The 17,841-nt window shown below is 45.5% G+C and overlaps 1 protein-coding gene across 5 annotated transcripts in view; it reads right to left on the reverse strand.

Moving 5' to 3' along the window:
• LOC104650086 (multidrug resistance-associated protein 1-like) overlaps positions 1 to 17,511 on the reverse strand; it is a 34,010-nt gene extending 16,499 nt beyond the window's left edge. For 2 of the 5 annotated variants that reach the window (XR_012514051.1, XR_012514050.1), the window contains exon 1: positions 3,463 to 3,524. The gene's annotated coding sequence lies outside the window, so the exon portion shown is untranslated. Of the gene's footprint in view, positions 1 to 3,462; positions 3,525 to 17,080 lie in introns of those variants that run through there. The other 3 variants (XR_012514048.1, XR_012514049.1, XR_012514047.1) reach the window with 3 other exon arrangements.
• Positions 17,512 to 17,841: the final 330 nt, after the last annotated feature.

Raw genomic sequence — 17,841 nt, forward strand, 5'->3', positions numbered from 1 at the left:
AATCCTAGCACTTCAGGAGGCCATGGTGGGAGGACTTTGTGAGCTCAGGAGTTCAAGACCAGCCTGGGCAACACTGGGTGACTCTCTCTACAAAAAATAAAAATTAAAAAGTATTACCTAGTCATAATGGCTCACACCTGTAGTCTCAGCTGCTCAGGAGGCTGAAGTGGGACGATTGCTCGAGACCAGGAGGTGGAGGCTGCAGGGAGCCGTGATCGTGTTACTGCACTCCAGCCTGGGCAACAGAGCCAGATCCAAAAAAAACAGGTTGAGGGGGAGAAAAAAGGCTGACATGACAAAGCATTAGCAATCATGAAATCTGGGTGATAAGCTTATTGAGTTTTACTATATTCGTCTTTCTATGTGACTCTACCCAGGCTGGAGTACAGTGGTGCAATCTTGGCTCACTGTAACCACTGCCTCCTGGGTTCAAGTGATTCTCCTGCCTCAACCTCCCAAGTAGCTGAGATTACAGGCACCTACCACCATGCCTGGCTAATTTTTATATTTTTTGTGGACACAGGGTTTCACCACATGGACCAGGCTGGTCTCAAACTCCTGACTTTAGGTAATCCATCCACATTGGCCTCCCAAAGTGCTAACATTACAAGTGTAAGCCACCACACTCGGCCAACTAAACACTTTGGTAATAAAAAGTTAAACACTTTAATTTTTTGTTTTAAAATAATTTCAAACTTACAGAAAAATTACTCAAATCATACCAAAAATTCACTCAACTCACCACTATTAACATGTTGCGTTGGCCGGGCGCGGTGGCTCAAGCCTGTAATCCCAGCACTTTGGGAGGCCGAGGTGGGTGGATCACAAGGTCGAGAGATCGAGACCAACCTGGTCAACATGGTGAAACCCTGTCTCTACTAAAAATAAAAAAAATTAGCTGGGCATGGGTCGAGAGATCGAGACCAACCTGGTCAACATGGTGAAACCCTGTCTCTACTAAAAATAAGAAAAATTAGCTGGGCATGGTGGCACGTGCCTGTAATCCCAGCTACTCAGGAGGCTGAGGCAGGAGAATTGCCTGAACCCAGGAGGCGGAAGTTGCGGTGAGCCGAGATCGCGCCATTGCACTCCAGCCTGGGTAACAAGAGCGAAACTCCATCTCAAAAAAAAAAAAAAAAAAAAATGTTGCCAAGTTTACAGTAACATTCTGTCTCCATTCACACACACGTAATATTTTTCTAAACCATTCAGACAGTTAAAGGCCTAGCACAGTGGCTCACACCTGTAATCCCAGCACCTTGGGAGGCTGAGGTGGGTGGATCACCTGAGTTCAGAAGTTTGAGACCAGCCTGGTCAACATGGTGAAAACCCATCTCTACTAAAAATACAAAAATTAGCCAGGCATGGTGGTGCATGCCTATAATCCAGGCATCCCCAAACTTTTTACACAGGGGGCCAGTTCACTGTCCCTCAGACTGTTGGAGGGCCGCCACATACTGTGCTCCTCTCACTGACCACCAATGAAAGAGGTGCCCCTTCCTGAAGTGTGGCGGTGGGCCGTAGTTTGGGGATGCCTGCTATAATCCCAGCTACTCAGGAGACTGAGACAGGAGAATCACTTAAACCCAGGAGGCAGAGTCTGCAGATCATGCCACTGTACTCCATCCTAGACAACATAGCAAGACTCTTGTCTCAAAAAAAAAAAGGTAAGATGTAGGCTCTACATATCTTTATCCCCAAAAAACTAGGGGTATACCCTTACAATCCAGGACATGCTCTTATATAACTGGAACACAATTTTCCAAAACAAGAATGAACATTATTAGTATGCATCTGGTGTCGTGCAGCCATATACAAATTACATCAACTGTCCCAGTGACGCTCTTTAATAGTAATTCGAAGAAATTATTTAAAACAGCTAATCTTTTAAAAAGATGTTTGTAAAAAGTTCATAACGAGAAGAATGAGACCAGGTATGATGGCTCATTCCTATAATACCAGCACTCTGGAAGGCTGAGGCAGAATAATCACTTGAGCTCAGGAGTTAGAGACCAGGCTGGGCAACAGAGTGAAACCCCGTCTCTGCAAAAAATACAAAAATCTGTTGGGGATGGTGGAGCGTGCCTATAGTCCCAGCTACTTGGGAGGCTAAGGCAAGAGCATCATCTGAACCCGGTAGATCAAGACTGCAGTGAGCTACGATTGTGCCACTGCACTTCAGCCTCAGTGACAGAGCGAAAGCCTGTCTCCAAAAAAACCAAAAAGATGATGCATATTAGGGTGGAAGAAAGATTCTTTAAATAATCCCCAATAAGATGTTGACAACGGGCAGAAAAAGATGTACAAAAAGAAAACCACAAGGTGGCTGGGCATGGTGGCTCACACCTGTAATCCCAGCACTTTGGGAGGCCGATGTAGGTCGATCACCGGAGGTCAGGAGTTCAAAGCAGCCTGGCCAACATGGCAAAACTCTGTCTCTACTAAAAATACAAAAATTAGGCCGGGCGCGGTGGCTCAAGCCTGTAATCCCAGCACTTTGGGAGGCCGAGGCAGGTGGATCACGAGGTCGAGAGATCGAGACCATCCTGGTCAACATGGTGAAACCCCGTCTCTACTAAAAGTGCAAAAAATTAGCTGGGCATGGTGGCACGTGCCTGTAATCCCAGCTACTCAGGAGGCTGAGGCAGGAGAATTGCCTGAGCCCAGGAGGCGGAGGTTGCGGTGAGCCGAGATCGCGCCATTGCACTCCAGCCTGGGTAACAAGGGCAAAACTCCGTCTCAAAAAAAAAAAAAAATACAAAAATTAGCCAGGCATGATGGCACACACCTGTAATCCTAGCTACCTGGGAGACTGAAGCAGGAGAATCGCTTGAACCCAGGAAGCAGAGGTTGCAGTGAGCTGAAATCGCACCATTGCACTCCAGCCTGGGAGACAGAGTAAGACTCCATCTCAAAAAGAAAAGACCAGAAGGAGGCATACTAAAATGGTGACAGTGGTTGCCTCTGGGTGTTTCCTTACTACTGATCTGCACATGTGTTTTTTTAACCAACATTTCCTATGGTGAGACAGTATTATTTTTCGAAGGAATGGGGGATGGGAGGGGAACAATGTCAATAGTAACTATACTTAATATTTTAAAAACCCAAATCTGTCAGGTTGAACATGATGTCTAGGCAAGAAAGAAATAAATAAATACCAAAACCTGAACCTAAAGCAAAAGCAGTCCAGTGTATAGCTGTCCCAGGCCAAGCCTTCTGCAGATATTTAAACTGCTCATGGCTCATATGTTTATCACATTCAAGGTGATAGACTTGGGGACAGAGTTGGTGTCTCTGAGCCCACATGGCCAGCACAGGCAGACTCAGGACAACTCTGCAGAAGAGCAAAGCAGAGAGAAGTCATGTGGGGAGCTCAGCATGGTCGTTCGTTCGTTCGTTCATTCATTCATTCATTCATTCATTCCCCACCACCTCCCTGAGATCTCAGGAGCCCAGCCTTACCCTGTGATACACCAGAAGGTGATCCTGGACAGCAAAGAGGTGCTGGACTCTGGGCAAAGATTCTAGTGGAAAGAAAGAACAGGTTAGGGAGGAAGAGGGAAAGGAACGATTCAACTTTTCATCCAGGTCAGGGCTTGGCAAGTAGTCATCAGCTGCCCGTTCTTCCTTCAAGAGGACCAGTGTCTGCTCCATACCATTCTGCACCCCAAAAGGATTCTCTCCTAAGCCCCAGGAGAAAGAAACTAATAGCAACTCCTCTCATTTCACTCAACAGAGTGTCTACCAGGTGCAACCACGATACAACAAGCTATTGACCTGCCTTATCCTCTATCTCCACAGCAACCCTAGGAGCTGGTGTTACCATCATCCCCACTTCACTCATTCGTCCAACAAATATTTTCTGAGCACCTACTATGTGCTAGACACTCTACAAGGTACTACAGGGTTACCTTAGATCCCCACAACAACCTCCTAAGCTGGCATTACTATTGTCCTGATTTTCTTCATCAGGCATCGAATAGTTATTGACCACCTACTATGAGTTAGACATGCTACCAAGAACTTACATATGTGCGTTATTTTATATCCTCATGGAATTCTATAAACATGGTATTACTATTATCCACTTCATTCATTCATCCAACAAATATTTCCTGAGCACCATCCATGTGCCAAGCACCCTGCATACAAATCTAAACAAACAGAAATTACCCCTGCCTGTATGGAGCTTGTGGTCCACTGCAGTAATCATCAGTAATACCTGCCAAGATTCTCTACCATTAATAGCTAGCTCTGTTCTAAATGCTTTACACAAATTATCCCATTTAATCTTCATCCCCACCTCACAAGGCAGGTGAAAGTATTACATTATCCCTGTTTTGCAGTTTAAAAAAAACTGGGGACCAGAGATGAAATGATTTGTTCAAGGTCCCACAGGTAAAAGTGGTGGAGACAGGACGTGAGCCCCAAAGAGTCAGGCTCCAGAGAGACATGCATCAAATGATCACACAAACAAATGCAAAACTGCAACTTCTGGGCCTTGATATGTGTCCTGAAGATAAAGAAATATTACCAATGAGACAAAGTCAGCACATGGGGGCTGATCTGGTGTACCAAGTTCAGAGGTGCTCCCCCAAGGAAGACAGTCAAGCTGGTGCCTGAAAGATGAGTAGAGAACAACTAAGGAATGAGGAAAGGCAAGGCATTCCCAGCAGACAGCAGCATGTGCAAAGGCCTGGTGACAGAAGGAAGCATTGCAGACTTCAGGAACCAAGACGGGGCTTGAGCAGTCTACATTGAAGGCTGTGCACAGTCTACACTGCAGGCCACATATTTTGGTATTCATTCTAAGGGCAAGGGAAAGTACTGAGAGACGCTAAGCAAGCTATCAAATAATTTATTTCCCAGAGGCACGAAGATGAGCCCCAACTCAACATACAGGCAAGGAAAGGGACCGACACAGAGTTCTGGGATAACAGACCAAGCCTGGCTTTCAACACAGATGCATTCAGGTCAAAATTCTGAAACACAAGCTTTAAGCAGGAGAAGAAGAAAGGTCACCATGTAGCATTGAGAGCTTTAGCCAAGGACTCCACTCAAAGTCCCAGCCTTGTGCAGAGATAAGGTGTTTACAGAGCTCAATAAAGCAGCATACGCTCCTCAAGTGGTTTTCCATCCAAGGCTGGGTGTGCTTTTTAAAAAATACTGTATCCTGGCAGGGTGTGGTGGTTCATGTGTATAATTCCAGCACTGCGGGAGGCCAAGGTGGGTGCATCACTTGAGGTCACAAGTTGGAGACCAGCCTGGCCAACATGGCAAAACCCTGTTTCTACTAAAAATACAAAAATTAGCTGAGAGTGGTTGCTCACAACTGCAGTCCCAGCTACTCAGGAGGCTGAGGCAGGAGAATCACTTGAACCCAGGAGGCAGAGGTTGCAGTGAGCTGAGATCCCACCAATGCCCTCCACTATGGGGACCCTGTTTGTATCTGGGCCCTATCCTCACCAGGGATTCTGATTAAGCTGGTTTGGGGTGTGACTGGGGCCCTGAAACTTCGTTTTTGTTTTAAACGTTCACATTCTTCTTGGAAAAGTAGCTGGGCAGCAAATATGCAAGATAAGCCAAGAACAGTGTGTCACACTGGACAACAAGGAAACTCAGCATAAACGGGATTGTTACAAGGCCCAAAAGCCAACTAGAAGTGGCACTGCAGGCTATAAAAGGGACAATTTGAGCTTGGATAAGAGAGTAAGTGCAATGGGCTAAAACATACCATGTATGTTTGGTTGGTTGGTTGCTTTTTTTGAGACAAAGTCTTGCTCTGTTCTCCCAGGCTGGAGCACAGTGGTGTGATCTTGGCTCACTGCAATCGCTGTCTCCTGGGTTCAAGTGATCCTCCCACCTTGGCCTCCCAAGTAGCTGGGATTACAAGCATGAGCCAAGACACTGGACCAATTTTTGTATTTTTAGTAGACATGGGGTTTCACCCTGTTGGTAACCAGGCTAGTCTTGAACTCCTGACCTCAAGTGATCCACCCAACTCTGCCTCCCAAAGTGCTTGGATTACAGAAATGAGCCACCGCGCCTGGCCAAAAACCTCCATTTTTACTTAAAGTTTTTTTTTTTTTTGAGACGGAGTTTCACTCTTGTTACCCAGGCTAGAGTGCAATGGCGCGATCTCGGCTCACCGCAACCTCCGCCTCCTGGGTTCAGGCAATTCTCCTGCCTCAGCCTCCTGAGTAGCTGAGATTACAGGCACGTGCCACCATGCCCAGCTAATTTTTTGTATTTTTAGTAGAGACGGGGTTTCACCATGTTGACCAGGATGGTCTCGATCTCTCGACCTCGTGATCCACCCGCCTCGGCCTCCCAAAGTGCTGGGATTACAGGCTTGAGCCACCGCGCCCGGCCTACTTAAAGTTTTAATGATTAATTTCTTTGTTTGTTTGTTTGTTTTTTGAGACGGAGTTTCGCTCTTGTTACCCAGGCTGGAGTGCAATGGCGCGATCTCGGCTCACTGCAACCTCCGCCTCCTGGGTTCAAGCAATTCTCCTGCCTCAGCCTCCTGAGTAGCTGGGATTACAGGCACGTGCCACCATGCCCAGCTAATTTTTTGTATTTTTAGTAGAGACGGGGTTTCACCATGTTCACCAGGATGGTCTTGATCTCTTGACCTCGTGATCCACCCGCCTCGGCCTCCCAAAGTGCTGGGATTACAGGCTTGAGCCACCACGCCCGGCTGATTAATTTCACATTATAGTGTGAAAAGTAATGAATCTCTAGCAGTCTTATCCCAAAAACTGGGGCTGATTATAAAGCACTACTTTGCTCAGCCCCATTTTCCTTCAAATCACCTATTTTGAGTAAATACACTAGTTTCATTTTCCACCCCTGTATAGGGGCGGTAAATACTACTAGGAAAAAAATCCATAATTAGCACCAGTACAAATTCAAGGTTTCCAACCTCAGCATAAGCATTGCTTTGTAATTTTTTTTACCCATCCCAGGTTACAGTCTCCTATTACCCCAAAATGAAATCTCAAATGTCCTCCATTCTGCATAAAACCCATGCTGGCCCCTCAGTGGAAAACATCTACCGTGAATTATGGGTCTCTTGACTTTACCTTCACACCACCAATTTCTGTCACACTGACTGTGCTTATTATCATGTATGTCTAGGATTAGACTGGACTCCTAGGGAAGAGGAACTCACATTCAGTTCTTGGTCCTGAGGGCAAAACTCCAAAGTGTAATTAAGGAAAGAAGTAACTCTAATAATTCTTTCAAGTTCTGAATTCATGGTCCTCTCAAAAATCACAGTGTGTATTCAAGCTCTGCTTATTTTCCTGATCCAGTTCTCCACCTTTGGAGGGGTCTTACAAAATAGGCCAGGATGGCAAAACTGTCTGGAGATTACTCCCACATGGTAATCTTTGCATATAAAACTCTTAGACCTAACTTTATACTAATAAAAATTTCACGATACTTTTTCTTTGGGGGGGGCAGGGTCTTGCTCTGTCACTCAGGCTGGAGTACAATTACAGCTCACTGCAACCTCATCCTCCTGAGCTCAAGCAGTCCTCCCACCTCAGCCTCCCAAGTGTTGGGGCCAAAGGCACAGGCCACCATGTGTGGCTAATTTTTTGTAGAGATGGGGTTTCACCATGTTACCCAGGCTGGTCTCAAACTTCTGGACTCACAGGATCTGCCTGTTTCAGCCTCCCAAAGTGCTGGGATGACAAGCATGAGTCACTGTGTCCAGCACCAATACCACATTTTAATTATGTGCTGAAGTGGCTGGATTGAAGGAAGAAATGGGTACTCCATTTTCTTTTATTTCCGAGTCCTAAGGGGTTTTAAGCACATTAATATTAAAGTTTAAATGCCCTAGAGCTGAAAAAGAGATTTAAAAACTTGACAGTCTCACAGTATCTGGTATAAGTTGAAGAAAATATGAAAGGCAAAGTGCTTAATATTTTAAAAGAACTTGACTGAATTTTGCATCTGTAAAAATGAAATCAGAATAATCTGAGGAAAGATTTCAGAGATGTAAAGATTTTCAGAGATGAAAAGCATGATCTGCCAAATTTAAAACAGCAATAGAAGCAGTAAGTAGCAGATGAAATGTAACCAAACAAAAATTAGTAACACAAAAAAATCAGTAAATGAATTATCCTACGACTCAAATCAAAAGGACAAAACAGATTAACAAGATGAAAGAAAAAAATGTTAGAAATATGCAGATCAACCTTACCAATACTGTGTATAGAAAGAAAACAGTATTTTTTTTTTGACAAATTTATCGAGCATCGAGCATCTAGTACACTACAGCCATGATACAATAGAGAATAAGAGAGACATGGACTGTGTCTTCAAAACGTCCACTTTCTAGAACAAATGAAGCTGAAGTAGTAACCAATGAAATTACTGAAGAAAACTACGCTTATGAAGAAAGGCGGTAGGAAGAGAAGGAAAGGAAAAAAATAAATGTATACATTTTATGTTTTAGCCAAATTTAGGGCAAAGAGATTCTGATAGAATTTCAAAGATTTCAGAGATAAAGTATCCTTCAAGCACTGTGAGGATTGGATGTCTAGGGTAATCAAGTTTTTAAAAACATCTGGGTGGCAATGTTTTTAAATGAATACCACACATGGACAAGGATATGGTTAAATTGGCACTCCCATACATTTGAAATGGGAACATAAATTGTTTTAATTTTCTAGATTTAAATTTGACGATTCCACTTTATGTACAGCTTAAGAACCTTACTAGGGGTTTTGCCAGGCATAGTAGCTCACCCCTGCAATCCCAGCACTTTGGGAAGCTGAGGAAGGCGGATCACTTGAGGTCGGTGAATCACCTGAGGTCACAAGTTCAAGACCAGCCTGGCTAACATGGTGAAACTTCATCTCTACTAAAAATACAAAAATTGGCTGGGTGTGGTGGCGCGTACCTGAAATCCTTGCTACTCGGAAGGCTGAGGCAGAACTGTTGAACCCAGGAAGCAGAGATTGCAGTGAGCAGGGATTGTGCCACCACACTCCAGCCTGGGCAACAAAGCGATACTTTGTCAAATAAATAAATAAATAGAACCTGGGCAACAAAGTGATATTATGTCAAATGAATAAATAAATAAAATAAAGCCTTCCTAAGGTTTCTTATACCCCTCCCATCCCCTTCCATTCTTTGTATTATTGTCATCCTTTTACTCCCACTTTACAAAACTTACAATGTGTTATTATTTTTGCTTTAAACAACTATCTTTTTAAAGCTACTATTTCTTTAATTCAGTGTTGCACAACCATCACCACTAACTGCAGAACATTTCCATCACACAAAAAGGGAAATCCTGTACTTGTTAGCAATCACCTTCAATACAACAATCTTTTTTTTTTTTTTTTGAGACGGAGTTTTGCTCTTGTTACCCAGGCTGGAGTGCAATGGCGCGATCTCGGCTCACTGCAACCTCCACCTCCTGGGTTCAGGCAATTCTCCTGCCTCAGTCTCCCGAGTAGCTGGGATTACAGGCACGTGCCACCATGCCCGGCTAATTTTTTGTATTTTTAGTAGAGACGGGGTTTCACCCTGTTGACGGGGTTGGTCTCGATCTCTCGACCTCGTGATCCACCCGCCTCGGCCTCCCAAAGTGCTGGGATTACAGGCTTGAGCCACCGCGCCCGGCTACAACAATCTTTTAAAGAGATTAAAAAAGAAACAAAGAATAGTCTTATTTTTACTCCCATAGTTACCATTTCTAGCACTTCTCAATCCTTTGTCATTTGCCTTCTGCCTGAACAACTTAAACATTTCTTTTTTTTTTTTGAGACGGAGTTTCGCTCTTGTTACCCAGGCTGGAGTGCAATGGCGCGATCTCGGCTCACTGCAACCTCCGCCTCCTGGGTTCAGGCAATTCTCCTGCCTCAGCCTCCTGAGTAGCTGGGATTACAGGCACGTGCCACCACGCCCAGCTAATTTTTTGTATTTTTTAGTAGAGACGGGGTTTCATCATGTTGACCAAGGATGGTCTCGATCTCTTTTTTTTTTTTTTTTTTGAGACGGAGTTTCGCTCTTGTTACCCAGGCTGGAGTGCAATGGCACGATCTCGGCTCACCGCAACCTCTGCCTCCTGGGTTCAGGCAATTCTCCTGCCTCAACCTCCTGAGTAGCTGAGATTACAGGCACGCGCCACCATGCCCAGCTAATTTTTTCTATTTTAAGTAGAGACGGGGTTTCACCGTGTTGACCAGGATGGTCTCCATCTCCTGACCTCGTGATCCACCCGCCTCAGCCTCCCAAAGTGCTGGGATTACAGGCTTGAGCCACCGCGCCCGGCTGGTCTCGATCTCTTGACCTCGTGATCCACCCGCCTCAGCCTCCCAAAGTGCTGGGATTACAGGCTTGAGCCACCGCGCCGGGCAACTTCAACATTTCTTATGGCAGTCTGCCAGCAACAAGTTCCAGTAGGTCTCTGTTTTTGTTTTTTTTTTAGACAGGGCCTCGCTCTGTCACCCAGGCTAAAGTGTAGTGTGGCTCAGTTATAGCTCACTGCAGCCTCTGCTTCCTGGGCTAAAGTGATCCTCTCACCTCAGTCTCCCAAGGAGCTGGGACCACAGGCGCACCACCATGCCTGGCTGATTTTTGTATTCTTTGTAGAGATGGGGTTTTGCCATGTCACCCAGGCTGATCTCGAACTCCTGGACTCAAGCAATCCTCCTGCCTCGGCCTCCCAAACTGCTGAGATTGAAGGTGTTGGCCACTGCACCCAGCCCCAGTAGACTTTTTTTTAAAAGAGTACTTTAAAGATGTCTCCCCAGGCCAGGCACAATGGCCCACACCTGTAATCCCAGCACTTTGGGAGCCCGAGGCTGGCAGATTACGAGGTCAGGAGTTTGAGACCAGACTGGCCAACATAGTGAAACCCCATCTCTACTAAAAATACAAAAATACTGGCCGGGCGCGGTGGCTCAAGCCTGTAATCCCAGCACTTTGGGAGGCCGAGGCGGGTGGATCACAAGGTCAAGAGATCAAGACCCATCTTGGTCAACATGGTGAAACCCCGTCTCTACTAAAAATACAAAAAAAAAAAATAGCTGGGCATGGTGGTGCGTGCCTGTAATCCCAGCTACTCAGGAGGCTGAGGCAGGAGAATTGCCTGAACCCAGGAGGCGGAGGTTGCGGTGAGCCGAGATCGCGCCATTGCACTCCAGCCTGCGTAACAAGAGCGAAACTCCGTCTCAAAAAAAAAAAAAAAAAAAAAATATTAGCCAGGTGTGGTGGCATGCACCTGTAATCTCACCTACCCAGAAGGCTGAGGCAGGAGAATCACTGGAACCTAGGAGGCAGAGGTTGCAGTAAGCCGAGGTCACACCCCTGCACTCCAGCCTGGGCAAGAGTGACTCTGACTCGGAGAAAAAAAAAAAATTAAAGACGTCTCTCCATTGTGTTTTGATTTGCTCAGTTTCTGATGAAAAGTCTGCTGTCATTATTATCTGTTACTCTGTACATGATATGTATTTTTTCTCTACCTGCTTTCAAGATTTTCTCTTTATTATTGGTTGCCAACAATGTGATAATGATATGCCTTGGTGTGGTTACCTTTATAGTTACTCTCCTTGGGATTCTTAAATATGTAGGCTTACAGTTTTCATCAAATTTGAAAATTTTCTGGTCATTATTTTTTACAATCTTTTTTCTGTTCTCTCCTTTCCCTCTTTTCTGGGGCTCCAATTACATATATCTCAGACTGTTTCTATCTCTAACAATTGTCCTTGTTATAGTCATTGATGCTCTATCAATTTTTCCATTTTTCTTTCTGTTCTCATTTTAGACAGTTTCTATTGTCTTGAAGTTCACTGATGTGCAGTGCCTCAACTACTATTAATGCCATCATTGTACTTTAAAATTTATTTCCAACTCTAGATGTTCTGTTTGGGTTTTTATAAAATATACCACACTCCAGCCTGGCAACAAAGCAAGAATCATCTCAAAAAAATTAAAAAATAAAATTTATTGTGAGAGATTCTGTTCTTTCAAATTATTTGAGTGAAAATATCCTTTTGTTTTTTTTCTTTTTTTTTTTTTTTTTTGAGACCGAGTTTCGCTCTTGTTACCCAGGCTGGAGTGCAATGGCACGATCTCGGCTCACTGCAACCGCCGCCTCCTGGGCTCAGGCAATTCTCCTGCCTCAGCCTCCTAAGTAGCTGGAATTACAGGCACGTGCCACCAGGCCCAGCTAGTTTTTTGTATTTTTAGTAGAGACGGGGTTTCACCATGTTGACCAGGATGGTCTCGATCTCTGGACCTCGTGATCCACCCGCCTCGGCCTCCCAAAGTGCTGGGATTACAGGCTTGAGCCACCGCGCCCGGCCTTCCTTTTGTTAAATAAAATGATGGTGACAGGAGATAGTGGTGTGATACTTGCTTTTACTGGCAGTGCCTGGTAGAAACAAAAAATCAGGCCAGGCATGGTGGCTCACAAGGTCAAGAGATTGAGACCATTCTGGCCAACATGGTGAAACCCCGTCTCTACTAAAAATACATAAATTAGCTGGGCATGGTGGCATGTACCTGTAATCCCAGGTACTCAGGAAGCTAATGCAGAAGAATCACTTGAACCCAGGAGGCAGAGCCTGCAGTGAGCTGAGATCACGCCACTGCAGTCTAGCCTGGCGACAGAGCGAGACTCCGTCTCAAAAAAAAAAATAAATAAATAAATCAGCATTTCTATTGTAGCCTCCTAATTTTGGGGAAATATTTCTGTAGAAATCTAAAAGTCTGACCTTTTACATCATTATGGCCCCAAAATAATATGGAACTTTACACACAGATAATTGATGCCCCTCAAGATTTTCTCTTTAATCTCTACCTTATTCTGTTTGGATTAGCACATTTGGGGATTGTGAAATGAGAATAAAGTTGAACATAAGCAATCCAAAACCATGTGTTGACACTGGATCCTGAAAGAGGACTTTCTTCAGAATCTTTTTCATCTGTTAACTTTTCTCGGGCTCAAACATTTTTTCTTTTTTCTTTTTTTTTTTTTTGAGACAGTTTCTGCACTTGTTGCCCAGGCTGGGTACAGTGGTGCGATCTCGGCTCACCACAACCTCTGCCTGCCAGGTTCAAATGAGTCTCCTGCCTCAGCTTCCTGAATAGCTGAAATTACAGGTATGCACCACCACACCCAGTTAATTTTGTATTTTTAGTAGAGACAGGGTTTCTCCATGTTGGTCAGGCTGGTCTTGAACTCCTGATCTCAGATGATCCACCCACCTCGGCCTCCCAAAGTGCTGGGATTACAGGCGTGAGCCAGGTGGCTTCAAACTTTCTTATGATTTGAGACGGATTTTCGCTCTTGTTGTCCAGACTAGAGTGCAATGGTGTGATTTCAGCTCACCACAACCTCCATCTCCTGGGGTCAAGCAGTTCTCCTGCCTCAGCCTCCCGAGTAGCTGGGATTACAAGTGTGCACCACCACGCCCACCCACTGGATTTTGTATTTTTAGTAGAGATGGGGTTTCTCCATGTTGATCAAGCTTGTCTCGAACTCCCGACCTCAGGTGATCCGCCTGCCTCAGCCTCCCAAAGCAATGATATTACAGTTGTGAGCCACCACACCCAGCCTGGGCTCAAACTTTCTTTTCCTAAGTGTCACATATTTGAGTAGTACTGCTATATGGCAATCACTACTCAAAAGAAAATAACTTGAGGTGTCCAATAATCAGCTTTCATTTAAAGTCTCTTTCAGCTTGACGAAATAAAACCTTTCAATGTTTTGTCTACGTACTTCCAAAAGAAAATTAGTCTATATATGTATATATATGTGACTACATATGTATATATACATATGTGATTTTGATCAGCCTGTTTATAAACTATTTCCAAAATAAGTTGACCTGTAAGTTCATTTATTAAATGAGTAGTTTATAAACTACTTGATTTTTGCAAGTAGTTTATGAACAGGCTGATCAAACTGAACAAATTTCTTAAAATAATTTCACTGTATACATAGCAAGTAAGTTATTTACTCTTCATATTAGCATATCTTATTTTTACCTATCCTTAACAGGCATCTAAGTTAAACTGTTTTATGTCCACAGCTACACACTGAAACAGCACTTTCAGTCACAACATATTAAATTCAAATTTAAACTATAAAGAGATCCAGTTACCTTAATGTTACATGTACTTATTATATATACTTTTAATATACTTCTTGATGTTTTATGATGCACACACAGCTCTTGCAGGACATATAACTATGAGAATATTTACAATGTCTGCTTAGTGAATGGTTCAAAACTCTTTTTTTTTTTTTTTTTTTTGAGACGGAGTTTTGCTCTTGTTACCCAGGCTGGAGTGCAATGGCGTGATCTCAGCTCACCGCAACCTCCACCTCCTGCCTCAGCCTCCTAAGTAGCTGGGATTACAGGCACACGCCACCATGCCCAGCTATTTTTTGCACCTTTAGTAGAGACGGGGTTTCACCATGTTGACCAGGATGGTCTCGATCTCTCGACCTCGTGATCCACCCGCCTCAGTCTCCCAAAGTGCTGGGATTACAGGCTTGAGCCACCGCGCCCGGCTCAAAACTCTTTTTTAAAAAAGTCAATTTTAAGAAATTAAGTATAAAGTACTCCTTCCATGCCCTAATGTTAAAAGGTCCATTTATTTTAGACTTGTTTTTAAAAAAAAATCTAAAATTGGTAATAATTCTGCTTAAATTCCATATTAATCTAGGATCAAAAGTTATTTTAGCCGGGCGCGGTGGCTCAAGCCTGTAATCCCAGCACTTTGGGAGGCCGAGGCGGGTGGATCACGAGGTCGAGAGATCAAGACCATCCTGGTCAACATGGTGAAACCCCGTCTCTACTAAAAACATTAAAAAAAAAATTAGCTGGGCATGGTGGCTCGTGCCTGTAATCCCAGCTACTCAGGAGGCTGAGGCAGGAGAATTGCCTGAACCCAGGAGGCGGAGGTTGCGGTGAGCCGAGATCGTGCCATTGCACTCCAGCCTGGGCAACAAGAGCGAAACTCCGTCCCAAAAAAAAAAAAAAAAAAAAAAAAAGTCATTTTAGTTCTTTTCTCTTAAATACTTGAAATGTGCTGCTGCATGTTTTCCTTATTCAATCGACTAACTTCAGGTGGAAGGTACTTATGAGTTTAAAAATCCTTTCCCACAGTGGAAATAACATAAATATTTTGCATAAAAGACAATTTCTCAGGCCGGGCGCGGTGGCTCAAGCCTGTAATCCCAGCACTTTGGAAGGCCGAGGCAGGTGGATCACAAGGTCAAGAGATCGAGACCATCCTGGTCAACATGGTGAAACCCCGTCTCTACTAAAAATACAAAAAAGTAGCTGGGCATGGTGGCACATGCCTGTAATCCAAGCTACTCAGGAGGCTGAGGCAGGAGAATTGCCTGAACCCAGGAGGCGGAGGTTGCGGTGAGCCGAGATTGTGCCATTGCACTCCAGCCTGGGTAACAAGAGCGAAACTCCGTCTCAAAAAAAAAAAAAAAAAGACAATTTCTCAAAGGGTATCTGAGGGTGTAATCAGCCTACTATGGTTCAGAATAACCACCAACAACTGTGAGCTTTTTGTTACATCTGTGTATTTTCCCCTGTAAACTAATACCTACATTTTAAATGCATTTTCAAAACGTTTCATTTGGCCATGTGAGAATCATTTCCCCTGTAAAAAGCTACAGGATTTTGGTTTAAGAGCAAATGAGACAGAGTATCTGGTCCATAAGAAGGCTAAGTGAAATGATCTGCAACCTGAAGTTTGTAACCAATAACAAGACAAACTCCAGTGCTACCTTGTTTATGTAATCAACAATATGTGAGTCGAAATGAACTAGTGAGCTATGCATTTCTGTCTGCATACCAATTTACCAATCAACAGGAGGGGAAGAAATTGCTCAAATGTGACTGTTAACAAACATGTTAACATACATCTAAATATTAAACATAGTCTCTATAAAAATCGTAACCTATCAATTCTGAAATCATTTCTTCAACTTCCGTTGTTTTTAATCCCACCCACCAAAAAAAAAAAAAAAAAGCAGCCACCTTTAAAATGTAAATTCCTCCCTTTTTCAAAGTAACTTGCCTAGGAAAATTTAATGCGTTAAAATAAAACGTAACAGACAAACCAATTACAACATTAAAAAAAAAAAAAACTAAAATGATCAGTAACACAAACCAATCGCTCAAGTTTAGCAAAGCGTGTGTTTTTAATCTGTTGTGGGTTATCTTATACTAATAAGCAACAAAGTTTAAAAGTCATCCCAATATAAAATGCAATAAAAAAAATAGAAAAAAAGTCATCCCAATACCTAAAACATCACCATACATATAACATACTTGTCATTTACTCCAATGAAGCTTAAACTCAGACCCAAACTCAGATCATTTCCCCTTCCTGCCACATTGAAACATACAAGGGGAAATCCAAGAAATCAGATATGTTAAGCGCCGGTATCTTCTTCCAGAGTAGGGTCAAACTCGTGTTTGCCCTGTCACCGTCCCAGGGAAGTCTGCAAATTCTCACTAGCGCTGGAGTACAAAGAGACCTGACCACGGAAACACCTGTCCTAACACCAGGAAGACACTGGGAAACGCAAACCCCCTGAGTCCAAGCCGTCCCCAAAGTTTCGGCTGCAGCGATGGAGGGGCGGGGGGGACAAGAGGTGGCCGCTGGCCTTGAGGGTGCGGCGGACAGGGTCCTACACCCCGGTTCGCCTCCCGAGAACCAGGAAACCCATCAGGCTGGCCGGGCCCCACCCTCCTCAGACCCTCGCGCTCCAGCCCAGCGCGGCCCCCGCCCGCCAGACCGCATCCCTACCGCCCCGACCTCCCATATGCACTCTGTCACCTCATCCCTCCCCGGCGGCCTCGCAGCCCCGCTACTTTTGCTGCGCGGCCTGGGCTCCGGACGCCCCTGGAGCAGGAGCGCCCAGCTGCCGCCCCCCGCCCTGCCCCGGCCGGACCCCGGCCGTTCCTACACTGCCAGCTCCCAGCCAGCTCAGGCCCGAGCTCCCGCCGCGAGCTCCCCACCTCCAGCCTGCACCTGGCCCCGCGCGGCCGCTCCCGGCCCACTCCCTAATGGCTACCTGGAGGCAAAGGTGGCGAAGCACCTCACCCAGCGCCCCAGGTCGCAGAGGGCCCAGTGCTCGGGGTCCCGCTCCTGCTCCCTCTCCACCTGGTAGGCATAGATGGAGAGCACGATTTCCGCATCACACACGACATACACGGCCACCCGCTCCCACCGCAGCACCGACACTCACAGGAGGACCGGCGCCGCCATCTTACCCCTCCTTCCGCCTCCGCCTCCTTCCGCCTCCACCTCAGCCCCTGCCCTCCGCCCGACCCAGCCGCCTCGCCCCATTGTCACGGTCGCTTGCTCTGGGCGTCCCCACAGGCGCGCGGCCCAACAGCCTCGAAATGAGGCTGGCAGAGCAGGGAAAGCGCGCACGGCACGGAAGAAGGGGGCTCAGCGCGCAACCGCCCAGGAGGCCGGACTGGCTGGGAGACTGAGGCTGTGCGTCGCGGCGCGCGTGAGGGGCGGGGCCTGGGGTGAGGGCGGGGCCCGGGGTGACGGGCGGGGCCCGGGGTGACGGGAGGGACGGAGCGGGAGGGACTTCGGGGAGCCCTTGCCAGGAACACGTAGCAAGGATCCCACTGTGGGTGGCTGGGTGAACCCTCGGCCCCTCCCTCTGGGATGGCAACCAGTTGCCATCCTTTTTCCCTTTTTTGCCGTTATCACTTGATATTTCTGACACAATCCAAATCACCTCTGGCCAATGGTTGGGGCTCCTGAGCCACCCTCCTATGACCTGATCTTCCCACCACCACCTCCAGGCACTTGGTGTTC

This window comes from Saimiri boliviensis, chromosome 15 (assembly GCF_048565385.1).
Source record: "Saimiri boliviensis isolate mSaiBol1 chromosome 15, mSaiBol1.pri, whole genome shotgun sequence".
Classification (NCBI taxonomy): Eukaryota; Metazoa; Chordata; class Mammalia; order Primates; family Cebidae; genus Saimiri; species Saimiri boliviensis.